This window comes from Panthera onca, chromosome B2, assembly GCF_046562875.1.
Source record: "Panthera onca isolate mPanOnc1 chromosome B2, mPanOnc1 haplotype 2, whole genome shotgun sequence".
Taxonomy (NCBI): Eukaryota; Metazoa; Chordata; class Mammalia; order Carnivora; family Felidae; genus Panthera; species Panthera onca.
This window is the reverse complement of record NC_138343.1, coordinates 15,945,713-15,961,212: the sequence shown is the minus strand read 5'-3', so window position 1 is coordinate 15,961,212 and position 15,500 is coordinate 15,945,713. Positions and strand designations below refer to the sequence as shown.

Here is a 15,500-nt window from a genome sequence, read left to right as displayed (position 1 = left end):
TGGGGGAGGTGTAGAGGTCGTACAGGGGGAAGCCGATCAAGGGAGCAGGGTAGCAAGGGAAAGAGAGAGTTCTAGTCTTCCCAGGGGTAAATTGCCAGGAGCGCCCACTGATTTGGAATATGTCATCATGCATAGAAGGAGAAAAATGCCTTGGGATTTTTGACTCACGTGGGAGCTTTGGTTAGGCACAGGTGTAGGGCAGCTCTCCTGGCCGCTCTTGAAGTATCGCTTGGAGAGGGTGAATGTGCCCCGATGTGTCGGGCAGAGCTGGATATGAATTCTGACGCTGTTGGGCAAGTGTACCATCTTGATGAACTCGGTTTGCTTACCTATAAAACGGGCAGGTTCATTTCCCAGAGTCACGAGAATGACCCGAAGGGGGGTTAGAAAGCAAAGTCCCTGGCATAGTAGGTGCTCAATAAACACCTTTCAAACCATTCAAGCAAGACACATGTTCAGTTTAGTTTACTAACATGAAATCTTGATGTCGTAGCACAGAGACAATGATTAGAATAGCCAAAGTGCCCTTATAAAATCTGGACAAGGAGCACCTGGGTGGCTCAGTCGGTTGAGCGCCGACTTCGGCTCGGGTCACGATCTCGCGGTTTGTGAGTTCGAGCCCCGCGTCGGGCTCTGTGCTGACAGCTCCGAGCCTGGAGCCTGCTTCGGATTCTGTGTCTCCCTCTCTCTCTGCGCATCCCCCGCTTGTGCTCTGTCTCTCTCTGTCTCTCAAAAATAAATAAATCAATGTAAAACATTAAAAATAAAAAAAATCTGGACAAAATTTTCAGAAAGGAATGAATGACTTGTTTATCGTGACTTATTTCACCAAATATCCATATAACAAATATTCATCAAAAGCCTGCTACATGCTCAACATGGATTAAACAGTTTCTTCAATAAGCAAATCCATCCACATCCACCAGACTCCAAGCTTTTTTGCGGAAAGGGATCATGTCTGCCTTATTTACCCCGAATCCTCAGTGCCTACCGCAGAGCATGGCCCATGACAGGTGCTCAAAAACTACTTGTGATAAAAAGAAATGTCATCAGGGCAAAGGCCGCTTTGCTCTTAGTTCGACTTTATACAAAACTCACTGGGTTTCTTCTTCAGTTTTTTTTTTAGAAAAGGACTTCATTTTTTATTTTATGTTTTTTTGCACTTGTATGTTTTTACCGAGATGTAATTGACATACAACATTGAGTAAGTGTATGGTCTATACGTGTTGATAAAAGGTCTTTATATTTTTAAGAGCAGTTTTAGGTTAGCAGTTTTAGCAGAATGGAGAGGAAGGTACAGAGATTTCCCCTGGACCCCTGCCCCCACGCATGCACAGCCTCCCCCATGATCAGCATCCCCCACCAGAGTGGGACATTTGTTACCAGTGATTAACCTACATTGACGTGTCACTATCACCCGAAGTCCCTAGTTGACCTTAGGGTTCACTCTTGGTGTTGTACTTCCTGTGGGTTAGTCACACGTACACTGGCATGTATCCATCATTCTAGAAACATACAGAATATTTTCACTGCCCTAAATGTCGTCTGTGATTTTCTTATTCATCTCTTTCCCTCTCCCCCCCCAGCCCCTGGCAGCCACCGATCTTTTCACTGTCCTTATTATTTTTGCCTTTTCCAAAATATCATAATTTCACATGCATTTAAGGTGGTGTGCATGTAAGGTTTTTCCATGTCTTCTTTTTTTAAAAAAAGATTTTTAAAGTGTTTATTTATTACTGAGATAGAGAGAGACAGAGCATGAGTAGGGGAGGTGTAGAGAGAGAGGGAGACACAGAATCCAAAGCAGGCTCCAGGCTCGGAGCTGTCAGCACAGAGCCCGTTGCGGGGCTCGAACTCAAAAACCGTGAGATCGGGACCTGAGCTGAAGTTGGTCGCTCAACCGACTGAGCCACCCAGGCGCCCTTCCATGTCTTTTCATGGCCTGATCATTCATTTCTTTTTTAATTTCTTTTATTTTTTTTAATGTGTATTTATTTTTGAGAGACACACACACACACACACACACACACAAACACACACAGAACGTGAGCAGGGGAGGGGCAGAGAGAGAGGGAGACACAGAATCCGAAGCAGGCTCCAGGCTCCGTGCTGTCAGCACACAGCCCGATGCAGGACTGGAACTCACAAGCTGAGAGATCATGGCCTAAGCCAAAGTTGGACGCTTAACCAACTGAGCCACCCAGGCGCCCAGGTTCGTTTCTTTTTAGCGTTGAATAGCATTCCATTGTCTGGATGTACCACAGTTTATTTATTTGTGCACCTACTGAAGGCCATCTTGAATGCTTCCCAGTTTTGGCAATTATGATTAAAGCTGCTATAAACATCCATGTGCAGGTTTTTGTGTGGACATAAGTTTTCAACTCCTTTGGATAAATACCAAGGAGTGTGATTGCTGGATCATATGGTAAGAGTACGCTTTGTTTTGTAAGAAGCTACCAAACTGTCTTCAAAAATGGCTGTACCATTTTCCCTTCCCACTAGCAATGGATGAGACTTTCTTCTCTTCACTTTTTCGCAACATCTATAGACTTCTTTATATATCTGATCCTTGATTCGTTCTGACAGTTTCCATAAGCAGAAGGTTTAGAGCAAGGAGACACTTACCCCATCAAAGCTGTCTACAACCCAGGCAGGCTTCTCAGCGTCTGCCTCTTCAGTCCTGCTCTCTGGGAAGAGGCCAGAGATATGATATTCTCCAGAGTTTGTGTCTGGGTCCTGTAAAACATGGAAAGGAAGGGTTATGTTGGTTTTCACTCCTGTTTTATTATAGTTGCAATAGTACTTGGGATGATACCGTTAACTTTATCAATTCTCAGCTCCTAGTGTCCCCTGAAGTGATTCCCTAGACATGGGGGAAGGTTGAAAGTCAGTTCTTGCGAAGGAGACTAGCTGTTCTTTTCTCCCATGCTTCACAAAGAAGGATCCCTTTCATTTGGCCTGTTTTGAGACTGCAGAAGGAGAAAGGAAGCAGCTCTAAGCAAACTTAATGTTTTTCTCCTCATTCACCTGGCATTTTGTTTCCTTTTTGAGCTGAACTGTAGGAATTGACATCATTATGAGAAGATCATGGCAGTCTCCCACTTGCTATATCTCTGAAAACCATTGCTAAGTTTTGTAAAATGAACCTCAGTGAACTAGAAAGAACATGCTCTGTGTTGGAGGCCATTCTATATCTCCAAGTCTTTGGAGTATAAACTTGGCTGCGATAGAATTTTTGGTAATTCTGGTATCATAGTCTGCCCTAAAATTCAGAGGGGGAAAATTATTAAAATATTTAAGGAGTTGAGCTTATGAAGTTTGGAGATTACCTGTTCCAGTTAACACATTATGCCCTAGAGAGCCCTATGATCCCCAAGAAGAGAAAAGAAGGAAAGGGAAGGGGTGCCTGGATGGCCCAGTCAGTTGAGCGTCCGACTTCGGTTCAGGTCACGATCTTACTATTGGTGAGTTCGAGCCCCACATCAGGCTCTGAGCAGCCAGCACAGAGCCTGGAGCCTGCCTCAGAGTCTGTCTCCCTCTTTCTCTGCCCCTGCCCCACTTGTGCTCTCTCTCTCTCTCTCTCAAAAGTAGATAAACATTTTTTTAAAAGGAAAGGGAAATAGAAAGTCTTCAGATTCTAGATGTTTAAAAGCAGCTCAGTTCCAGGGGGATGCTGGAGGCAGTGCATATAGGTTCTTGAAAGCCAACTAAGCACATCTCTTCCCAACTCCAAGGTCAGTGTCATCACATCAGGAGCTTTGCAATCAGCCAAAGTATTTACACATGGAAATCAACAAACACTACTATACATCAGAACATTTTTCTGGATGTCTGCTTATTTTTGAGAAAGAGAGACACACACACACACAGAATGTCAGCGGGAGGAGGGGCAGAGAGAGAGGGAGACACAGAATCCGAAGCAGGCTCCAGGCTCCGAGCTGCCAGCACAGAGCCCAACACGGGGCTCGAACCCACGAATCGTGAGATCGTGACCTGAGCCGAAGTTAGATGCCTCACCGACTGAGCCACCCAGGCGCCCCTCAGCACATTTTTTTAGAGGGCTTGTTGTTAAACAGTTACTCGCACATCACTGCTCAGTTCACGGAGTTGAGCCTGATATTTAATAGACATACTCTAAGCACCATCCAAGTATCTATGTAAGTGGTTTAGGCATGTTTTATTAGATGCTAAAAATATCAAAGGCAAAGTATCAGAACGGCTTTGCTTGACCCATTTAATTTGACAACTTCACGTTCAAATGTTTATTCACTTCAAAGGATCTAGGAACATGTTGGTAGGTGAAATTACTTTATTATTGCTTCACTGGTATTTTAATATGGCAAAATCAATATGGCCAAGGTGCAGGATATCAGCATGTCTGTTGAAAATATGCTTTCATCTCTGGCATAGATGTAAAAATGTGTGATACAATCTAGCAGTTTTTCATCGAAAATATCTTTGCACCTTGCATTGTATTTTGGACACTTGTGACAATGAAAGTGGATTTCTTTCTGCGGTCCATTCGGTCATAAGATCAGATTGGTCAGTGCTTCAGCATATCACGCAGCATTTCCACATTGACCAACTAATGCTGCTGTAATACATTAACTCCATTTGGAATCCAGATTCAATCAAACAAATAGTGAGTCCGTTGCAATATCCCCATCCTAGCCTTGCCAGCTGGAAGGGTGACTGTCCAAGCAAGAAGTCGACAGCTATTGGGGCGCCGGGGTGGCTCAGTCGGTTGGGTGTCCGACTTCGGCTCAGGTCTTGGTCTCATTGTCGGTGAGTTCGAGCCCCGCGTCGGGCTCTGTGCTGACAGCTCGGAGCCTGGAGCTGCTTCGGATTCTGAGTCTCCCTCTCTCTCTGCCCCTCCCCCATTCACCCTCTGTCTCTCAACAAATGAATAAACGTTAAAAAATTATTTTAAAAAAGAAGTCAACAGCTATTTAGAATTCTTCTGGTCTATCAGTCCTTAGAACAATTGCTCATCTACATCAGAGTAAAACACACACACACACACACACACACACACACACAAGTCATTGCATGTAGGCCTTCCAGAGAGAGCCTTTTAAAATTATATTTCAGTTTCTTCGAGTCACATGTATTTTTCAAGCAGTGGAGAGAAAGGGGTTTTTTTTTTTGTTGTTGCTGTTTCCTGAATGGCTGTTAACTTCTAGTAAATGCAGTGGTGGATGAAATCAGGGTCCCAGGGGAGTTATCTGACTTGCGAGGGAATTTGAACAAGTTCCTTTACATTCTTCTTTCTTTTTAAAATGTGACTCAGTGACAATCATAAAGGAGTGTGTGTGCATACACTAAGAAACCGATCTAGAACTTTGCATTTATGCATGGGGGCCGGTATAGGGTAAGAAATGAGAACATTTTCTCTCTTAGTGTGTTTTAAAGCGTTCCGGGTCATTTCTGGGCATTCTGACATACAGAAAACAGATAAAAGGATTCCAAACAAGAGGTCATTAGTTAAGAAAAGAGCCTAAAGATGTTGAGAGTTCTAGGAAAAATGACAAGACAAACTCAAAACGCATTGATAAATCCTGTTTCAATTACTTTACCTCATTCTAGCTGCATAACATGAATCAAGCAGAAAATGTTATTGTATGTGGCCTAAATATTATCGCATAATTGGGCTTAGCATTTCCCTTTAATGTAGAAAGTGACACCTGCCTGACACATTGGGACAGTGGATTTGTCTGTTGGGAATTGGAATTCCCTCATTTTGACCAGTTTGATGTGACTATGTACAACAGAATCTCTTTCTATAGGGACAATTACTTAGAATGCTATCCAACCCATTTTAGGGAACAGATCCTGGGGGGAACAGTTATCCCCATCAAATCCCCGTTGGGCAGAAGATCCTGACAAAAGAATGGATTTTACCTACTTAAGGTTCTGGTAGGATGCATTAGTATGAGGGCCAGAAATTTTCTTTTCACCTATTTCTCTTTTTGAGAACAGAATGACTTTCAGTCTGGTTTCAGGTTGGGGTCTGTGGGTCAGACTGTGGACCATGGAGTCCTGGCCCTGGGTTTGCCTCTCACCTCTGGACCTCATTAAGTGTGAGGTTTTGAGTTAGTTGCTGAACCTCTCTATGTCTTTCTTCCTTCTCAGTAAATTAGGGGTAATAATAGCATCTATTTTATAGTGGTGGGGATTAGAGAAAGCGGTATGTACAAAGTTCTTAGAGGAGTTTCTGATACATAGTAAGCACTCAGCAAACGCTCGCTGGCGTTATTAGTGAGCACTGTTGGCGGGGTCAGCCCAGGATGCTACTAAGCTTTAGAGACTCAGCACCTGTTGGGAGAAGAGCCAGCTGGCTCAGCCGTGCGGTCCCTTCTGTGAGTCCGTGCTTTTGCTTTGCTCCCCTTCTGCACAGATCTGCTTAGAAGCTCAGAAGGAAACCTCTTTAACCCCCAGGTCCAATCTTGGCTGAAGCCACCTGTCCCAAAGCCATCATCCAGGCCGTGACTAAGCAGGTTCAGGATTCAAGGCGTCTTTTAGGTAACTCGATTTATGGGGTTAAGTATTTAACTCAGCGGGCAGGTGAAAGATGTGATAAACCAGTGTTTAGTCCCTTTTGCTGCTAACTGCTTGAGATGATTATGCAATCTGAGATGCCACAAGATGTGGGAAGCACGGTATGAGTCAGTGAAGACGTACATCCTCTTGCCCTTTTCATTTGTAAAGCCTCCTTGGTACGTCCTCTCCCTGTGGGGACTCTTCAGCCTGGTTTCACAATTAACCCCGAAGGGCGATGGTGAGACCAGAGTCCCGGGTATTGACACAGCTATTTTACATCAGCCCTCTGCTTAGTATCCCCTCCCTGCCCCCAGACCCCGTGCTAGGCACCAGGAACACAAAGATAGATAAGGAAGCCCCTTGTCCTAGAGCCCCAACTGGTTTGGGTCGAGGGATAGCAAACAGATAGTTCCAAGGCAGAGTGGTGGCAGGGCCATAATCAAGGCAGGGGCAAAGCATCACTGGACACAGACACTGAAGAGACCAGCCCTGCCTGGGGAAGTTGGGGGATCTTGACTGAGGAGGGCGCTCGGGGCAGATCCCCAGAGGATGAGTCAGATTTTTTTCCCCTGGAGGAAACCACGGGGTAAGGGTTTCAGGGATTGAAGGGCATCCTAATCAGAGGAAATGGTCTGCGCACAAGGCATCTGGCATTTAGGTTACTCTGGCTCGCAAAGGTTGTATTCATTAAGAAATATGCATATATGATCTGCAATGCGCCGAACTGGCCCTGGATGTCTCTGCCATTGGGGAGCGCAGACTGAGAGAGGATAGCCATGGAAGGGTGACGGTGATGTAGCCCAAGTGCTCTATGGGCAGAAAATGGAGATCTCCCCCCTGGCAGAGCCTCGGGATCCTGTGGGGGATCGCGGTGGAGGGTGAAGGCTGGAATGAGACTTCGGGAATGAGAGGCACCCTCGGGAAGGCGGGGGGAAGGGGTGTGTGTGAAGGCACGGGTCAGGGCACGTGCAGCCTCTCAAAGAGCAGGAGAAGCTGGTGCAAATGGAGAGTGTGTGAGCGAGAAACTGCAGGGCGGCCCCGGGGAGGGGACCGGACAATGCGGGCGTCATAGGACACTCAGCAGCAGTGAGGAAGATGAATTGGAGAAGGCCGATACTGGAGGCAGGGAGGTGCTTTGTGTATCTTGAGCATTTGCCAGGACCGGATGGAGGCCTGAGCTGGGGCAGTAACGGGGATGGACAATTGATTTCGAATCCGGATATTTTAAAAGGTGGAATAGCCAGGACCCAGCAACCATGGACTAGGAGGGCTTTGGGGGAGGGGCACGAGGCTCTCTAAGTATCTTCCTTGGTGGTTTCCCAGTTCAGGGAACCCAGGACGGGGCACATAGTCTCAGGACAAGTTAATGAGCTTATACATAGGCGGGTTTGGGTGTGCCCGTGTGGCCTCCTTGTAGAGGATCCATCAAGAAGCAAGTGCGTGGGGCAGGCACTAGGGGAGAAGGAGTCATACTTACTAAAATCATAGGTGAGTAAGAACGCCTAGGTCAGAGATTCTTGTCCAGTGTATCACCCGCAATTGCACTGTGCGAAAGTAGAGACACCCTCAACGTTGTGTTCGTTTTAGGTGAAAATCACAATGTCGTGCTCATTATGTGCTCATTATGAAATGGTCGTCATGATAACGTTAAGTAACATCCCATCACCAGCCTTTTCTTTCCTTTCTATTTTGGGGTGGGGGGCGTGGGGACAGTTGACCTACGATGTGACGTTATTTTCGGTTGTAGAGCATCGTGCGATTCAACTTCTCTCTAGGTCATGTGGTGCTCACCACAGAAAGCTGCCATCTGTCACCACATAACACTATCACAATACCGTTGACTCTGTTCCCCATGCGGTGCCTTTCACTCCCTGGCTGATTCATTCCACAATTGGAAGCCTGGGTCTCCTGCTTCCCTTCACCCGTGTTGCCCATCTCCCCACCCCCGCTTCCTTCTAGCAACCACCAGTGTGTTCTCTGTGTTTATAGGTCTGATTCTGGTTTTCGTTTGCTTGTTCATCTGTTTTGTTTTTTAGGTTCCACATATGAGCGAAATCGTATAGTATTTGTCTTTCTCTGACTTACTTCCCTTAGCATGATACTCTCTAGCTCTATCCGTGTTGTCACAAATGCAAGATTTCATCCTTTTCATCGCTGGGTTATATTCCATTATATATATATATATATATATACACACAAGCGAATGTGTGCCTACTTGCGTCCCCACAAAAGACCCTGAATAGCCATTACCATCTTTTTCTATATTTGACCTGACAGAACATTTGGAAGCCTTGTGCTACAGAAACCGTGGTGAGAGACAGAAGAGAGTGGGGAACAGATTCCCAATGGACATCCATTTTTTTTAAGTTTATTTATTTATTTTGAGAGAGACGGAGACAGCACAAGTAGGGAAGGGGCAGAGAGAGAGAGAGAAAGAGAGAGAGAATCCCAAGCAGGCTCCACGCTGCCAGCACAGAGTCCGACACAGGGCTCAAACCCACAAAGCTGCGAGATCGTGACCTGAGCTGAAATTAAGAGTCAGTTGCTTAACCAAATGAGCCACCCAGGCGCCCCTCAATGGACATCCACTTTAAAGGGTATAGAGAAGGGGAGTCAGCACCAGTAGCTGTGGAGGAATGAAAGGCCTGGGGAAAGAGGAGTGTGTGAGGAGGGGGAGGGAACAAGACAAGCCAGAGGAAAAAGGGTTTTCTGGGGAAATGCAGCGCCTCGTAGGTTCACATGCAGCAGAGGGACACAGGGTGGGTTAAACCATGGCCTGTCATTTGGTGCCTTTATCAACGGTTATTTGTCAAGTGCAAATAGAGGTGAGAATTTGGAGGCACTAACTAGCATTGATTCTTCATGCGAGGGCGTTGGCTGTGCAAGAAAGGTAAGAACAGTACCCCGGCTTGCTAGAGGGGGACAGGTGGCAGAAGAGGCTTCGTTTTGTTTCTCAGTTATGCACAGAGGTGTGGCTAATCTGATGTCCCCAGTTAGGTTACGAGCTCCCTGAACAAGCAACCGTGTTTGTGAAAAGCGCTGGGCACAGCCCTGATGCTAATTCAGGACGGGAAGATTCACATGCTGATTTTCGTCACCCAGTTATTCAGACAACACTCACGGTCTGCACCCAAATTTAAAATGTGATTTCTTAATAGCTTAGAAATATGTGACTATACCCATTTCATAAGGGGAGAAGGCGCATTTTGTGACGCTCGTGAACAATAATGAATCTGTTCAAAATATTGTGATTCGCTAGACGCTTAGCCTCTGGCTCTGGAGGTTTTCTTTTATTTAGACTTATTTTAAAGCGTAACAAGATATTTTGTGCCTGCTTTTCTCTGCACACCGGCCTTTCTCCTACATTCATCTGTCAAGCAACATTTTTGCAAACCACAGTGCTCGGACCATATGTTCCCCTTCTGTAGTGTTTTGACTTTTTTTTGGTGGGGTACATGGTACTTAGGGAGGGTCTCACCGTTCTCAAATACCGAGCAAATATACTCATTAGGCTTAAAAATGAAATCAACTCTTTCTGGGCCACAGTTCCTTGATCAAAAAAATATCATACCCTACCACTGCTCCTAAATCGAAAGGTGTGTCTTGTTTTATGCTAGGCAAAGCATGTCCCCCCAGAACATGACAGTCCACATTTAAAGTTTCTGTTTATACTAGGATGTGTCGTCCAAGCTCAGAAAAGTGTTAGAACTGATTACAAATCATGGCAAATGGACTCTGTTTCCAACTCCCATTTTTAATTTAAACTTGTACCAAATCCAGTAGGGTTTCCAGACATTTATATAAAGATACACTATGGATGTGATAAGAAAGAGACCCTCAAATAAGAAAATATGCCCTTCAGGGGGTGCCTGGGTGTCTCCATCGGTTAAGCGCCCGACTCTGGGTTTCAGCTCAGGTCGTGATCTCACAGTTCGTGGGTTCGAGCCCTGCATCAGGCTCTGCGCTAACAGTGTGGGGCCTGCTTGGGATTTTCCCTCTCTCCTCCCTCTCTCTGCCCCTGCTCTCTCTCTCTCTCTCCCTCTCTCAAAATAAACGAACTTAAAAAAAAGAAAATATGCCCTTCAAAATAATGAAGAGAATAAAACAATCTGGTGAACTGATAGATTACATAACAGAAGCCTCTCTTTAATAGAGGTTTGTAAGTAGTCATTCGTTCATGTTTAATGATTTCTGTGGTTTCGGTGTGCATTTTCCTGAAGTGAAGTTGGTGGTAGACATTAAAAGATGTTTAGATCTCCAAATAAAAAAGACTGGTTATGTCAGCGAAATTCCATTTCACGCCAAGGTTTCTCAACAGGAAGCGACCAATGAAATGTCACTTCTGGGCGTTGCCCCTCACGTGTACCTAAGCATGTATATGTTCTGTATCAGCTCAGTATTTTCAGAGTGCTGTGACAAATGGTTCTCTCTTTCCCAACCAATGTCCAGTTACTAGAATTTGTACCAGCTAGCCTCACCTGATTCACTAGGGTGTTTTTCAGACTTACACAGTCTGTCACCTTCCTAGAGGGATACGACGCACAGTGTTATTAATTCTGTGACCTTGTCCTAAATTAGATACTTGAAAAACTCCGCATTTCAAACGAGCCCTGCGACGCATGTATAACATAGCCAGAAAGAAAGCTGTCAGTGCAAGTTATATCTCAGCTCTAATATTAAACCTCAGCTTTCACAGATCTCGTAATATCTGAGCTGTGACTATTTGCCTCAGGCATCAACGTGCCATTTAAAACACATTTTTTTTTTAACCGTGTGGACATTTCACTTTGTCAGAATGTTTACTTCTTGTGTAATGCTTAGAAATATCACACTTTAACTGAAACATCCAATTTTGTCACATTCCACGGGTCAGAAGTCTCTTTGTGTCTGAGGAGGTCGTCTTTCTTTCTTTCCGTTTCTAGGCTCCTACATACTTTGTCACCCATTTTGTATCGGTTGGTTGGTTGGTTGGTTGGTTGGTTGGTTGGTTCATTGATTAGGTGATCAAATTGACTGCCCAGAAAATACATTCTAAACACACAAAAAAACCATTTTTTTTCCTTAGAATTCTTGCTTACAACTTTCACTCGGGGAAATTAAGGAACGTAGGCATACAGGTAAAGGACAAAAGAAAGCAGTGGCAGGTAAAAAGAGAGGTGCTGAGTTGAAAGGTGAGCGAGTTCATGAAATTTTAACTATGTGCCAATAGTGTCTCTTCCAGATGAGACAAACACGTATTTTCGTACGTGAAGGACTTCGTGTTTTAGACTCACATAGATATTTGATATCATTAACTCTCTTTGCACACGATATTCATGATTGATGTTTGCATAACCCCCTAGACTTTGCAAAGTGCTCTCAGCTCTTATTTTCTCAACCACAAGGTAAGCGCCTTCAGACCCAGAGGCAAGTTTGTATGTTCCTGACACATCAAGGATTTGGACACATCCAAGTCAAAAGTTCTTTGAGCTATTAGGGATCGGTGGGGTGTTGAAACTCAGTATCACACCTGCAGACACAGACATATGACAGCCGATAGTCCGTTTTCAGGAGAGGCAGTAAGAAAGAGGCACAGGCTTTGGCATCTGAGCTGGCTCAGTCCCCCCAAAGCAAAACCACTTCCCAATGAAGTAAGCAGAGATGTCGCTAAGAAGTCCCCGAGTTGCGTTGACAGTGTGTCTGCCGCTGAAGGACCGTGACTTTCTATTATCTCTCCAAGGCGACGCCCCTCTTGGGAAGTGCTAACCTGATGGGGGCACCAGGTGGGGGTCTCCCCGGGCCCTCCCAACCAGAGTAGCCTGCTGAAAGGATGAGCAAGGGAAGGGTTCAGGGACCCACTGTCTTCTCTCTCCGGGACCCACTTCATGTCTCTTCATCTTTTTGACACATTAATGACCCGAGGACTCCTGCATTATGTCACATCTTGTCCAATTCTTCAAATAGCCGGTTTCTTAGTATTTGTAACCCTGTGATAAATCAACGTGCGGCTCTCCCGAAACACCCTTCGTGAAATGACACCTCCTGTTTAAAAAAAATGTTAAGATAAATATCTTAATTTTTTTTTTTTTAAGCATTTGTGTAGAGGAAGTTAGATCTGGCCATCTGTTGCCACGTAGCTAGCCAGTAATGTAGTAAATACAATATGAGGACCTGAATCTATTTCCATTCACCGAACTCATTAATCAGGTGGCCAAAGGGGCTGTATAGCACCAGTCACCTATTTAATTTGTATTATGATAAGAGAAGGCTAATCCTGGGACACTTCGTTCCTTTTTGAACACCAAATGACAAATTGAAATATAACTTAGTGGGGGGGGGGCTTTTAAAAAATCCATTGTGGTGGAGAAAATATGCAAATTCATGGGAGATGCAAAATGGTTTGACATGCGTTTGTACATATGGGAATTCAGGAGCGGGAGGGGCGGGGGTTTCTTTTGCTCTTCCTCCAGTGAATTTGTTAGAAGCTTGGTATTTTAAGATCTGAGAGTCCAAGATTCTCTCCTGCCAGTAGTTTTGACTGGAATATCCTGTACCACCAGGCTTTGCCTACCTCCAGATCTGATAGAAGACAAGAGATTCTCAACCCTTTTCTTAGATGCTTGGGGCAAGAAACCATTCATTACTTATTCAGGTTACCATCTACAGCCAAGCCTAAATAATTAAAAATAATTACTTCATTCAACAAGTATTCATTAAAGGCTCACTCTATGCCAGGCATTATGCTTGGAAATGAAAAGACGGCAATGAACAGAAAAGTATTATTCCCTGTTTTCATGGCTCTTACAGTCATAAAGTCCACCTTAATCTGAGCACTCCTGTTTGAAAATTTAAAAAATTAAAAAAAACTATTGTCTGAAGACCTCTTTTCTTTGAAGTGCATATACAACCTTTTAACCAAATGTGAGGTTATTTTCCTACATCTTTCGGCTATACCTGTTTACTTTTTTTTTTTTTAATTTCTTTAATTACACCTTTCCACGTCAACAGAAGAAAGTATGGGGTATGTAGCCAACGCTGTCTGTTTTCCTCTTCCTGTTTGCTTATAGATTGAAGGAAAAAAAAGTGAGAGTTTCTTCTGTTGTCTTAACACGCGCCTCATTACCATTTACAGATTTAAGTTAGTCCAAAATAAGAAAACAATCTTTCTACTTCTGCTGACAAAGCTAACTCTGTGAAGCCTGAATCAGCACTGGCAGGAGCTCCCGGTAAAACAGGTGTCTGGTCATGTTCACCAGCTGGTACTGGTCGTGGTCCTGGAGGTCTGTGCACCCCCATCCCGCAAAGGTTTCCACTTGGCTTTGAGAAGCATCGGACAGCAGCCATCCCTGGGTAGATGCGGGCTCCAGTTCTAGGAAAATCAGAAATGTTTTGTGGATAGTATCTTCATTCCGTTACTCCATTTTCATATTTGGAGTTTCACATCTTCTGAGTAAAATCTCGCGCCGCACTGACGTAGAATTATTTAAACAAGACAGACATATTATTTTAAAGTTTGTGTTTATTTTCGTTGGTCATTCATACCATCTTCCCTAACGTAAGACCTGAAGAAACCTCAAACATGAGTTACGTAACCAAATTCCCGCTCACTCACAGCGTCCTAAGACGCTGGGCTGTAGAATAATCCTGAAGATTCTTAGATTTCTTTAGAAAAGGATGAAAACTACATAGTATCCTTTACATGATAGAGCCTGTTACGGAATATCATCTTTAATACTTAGAAGTTAGGATCCATCCTTTGTCCCACAAAATAACCAAGAGACAGCTACAGTGGTAATTCTCACTCGTGTTTTGGCAGAAACCCTCACTTTTAAGGTTAGAAATTCTTAATGTGGCACACAGTTTGTGTTTAATGTCCACTGATTGGCAGAAGCGATGAATCGAGTAATACTCGAACATTTTTGTGCTTTATTCAATACAACGATATTTGCAGTACATCTGAAGAATCAGAATACGGACATGTTTGACACTAATTCATATACTTGTTAATAACTCGTATACACCCATGGATGGGGTGGCTTCTCATAATAACTCTGGGGTACCACAGCAGCTCCAAAGGCATGGGGGTGCTGTGGAGTGGAGAAGCGGGTTTCTCAAGGTGGAGTCGTGTATGGATCCTTTTAAAAACATACAAAAAAATATTACTGGACCCCTGGAATTGCAAACTTGGTGATTAACTCCTTTGCACTCAGAACCCTTGTCTAACCATAAAATCAAAAGAAATTAACAATCAAATACAGGCTGCAAAATCAATTAAAATCAAATTAATGAAACCAATTTAATGTGGCAAAACATGTTGTTTGGCTGAAATTAATTTACTACTCAAATGTAATATAGTATCAATGCTATGGTAAAGGGCCTTCTGATCTCCTCACGTCTATATATTTCAAGTGCCAGGTGATAGTTTTCTGGTAGAACGTTAGTAAAGCCTTCATTTCTTTCTTGGATTTAGTTGGTACACATAAATCATTTACTTATGAGTCTATTTTGTAATCTTCAGTAATATTACTTGTCACTGTTGCAAAAAAAAAAAAAAAAAAAAAAAAGAGGGGGAGGGCTTATAGAGGCGCCCGGGTGGCTCAGTCGGTTGAGCATCTGACTTCGGCTCAGGCCACGATCTCGAGGGTGACGAGTTCAAGCCCCGTGTCGGGCTCTGTACTGACAGCTCGGAGCCTGGAGCCTGCTTCGGATTCTGTGTCTCCCTCTCTCTCTGCTCCTCCCCCTGCTCATGCTCTGTCTCTCTCTGTCTCAAAAATAAATAGAAACATAAAAATTTTTTTAAAAAGGGTTATGTTAATTTTTTAGATTATGATCTGAATAAAAACAATTCCTGTAGAGAATTTGCAGAATCTTACAAACATGTTCCAACACTCCCCTACCCTTGTTCCCAATGACCATAGGCACCAGTTTGAAACCCCTAGAAGGTAGTGAATGTTGTTCTGAACCCGTACTAGGTCAAAGGG

The 15,500-nt window shown here is 44.1% G+C and overlaps 1 protein-coding gene across 4 annotated transcripts in view; it reads left to right on the top strand.

Moving 5' to 3' along the window:
- The window catches only part of PHACTR1 (phosphatase and actin regulator 1), a 559,123-nt gene that overhangs the window by 51,650 nt on the left and 491,973 nt on the right, over positions 1-15,500 (top strand). The window lies entirely within an intron of this gene.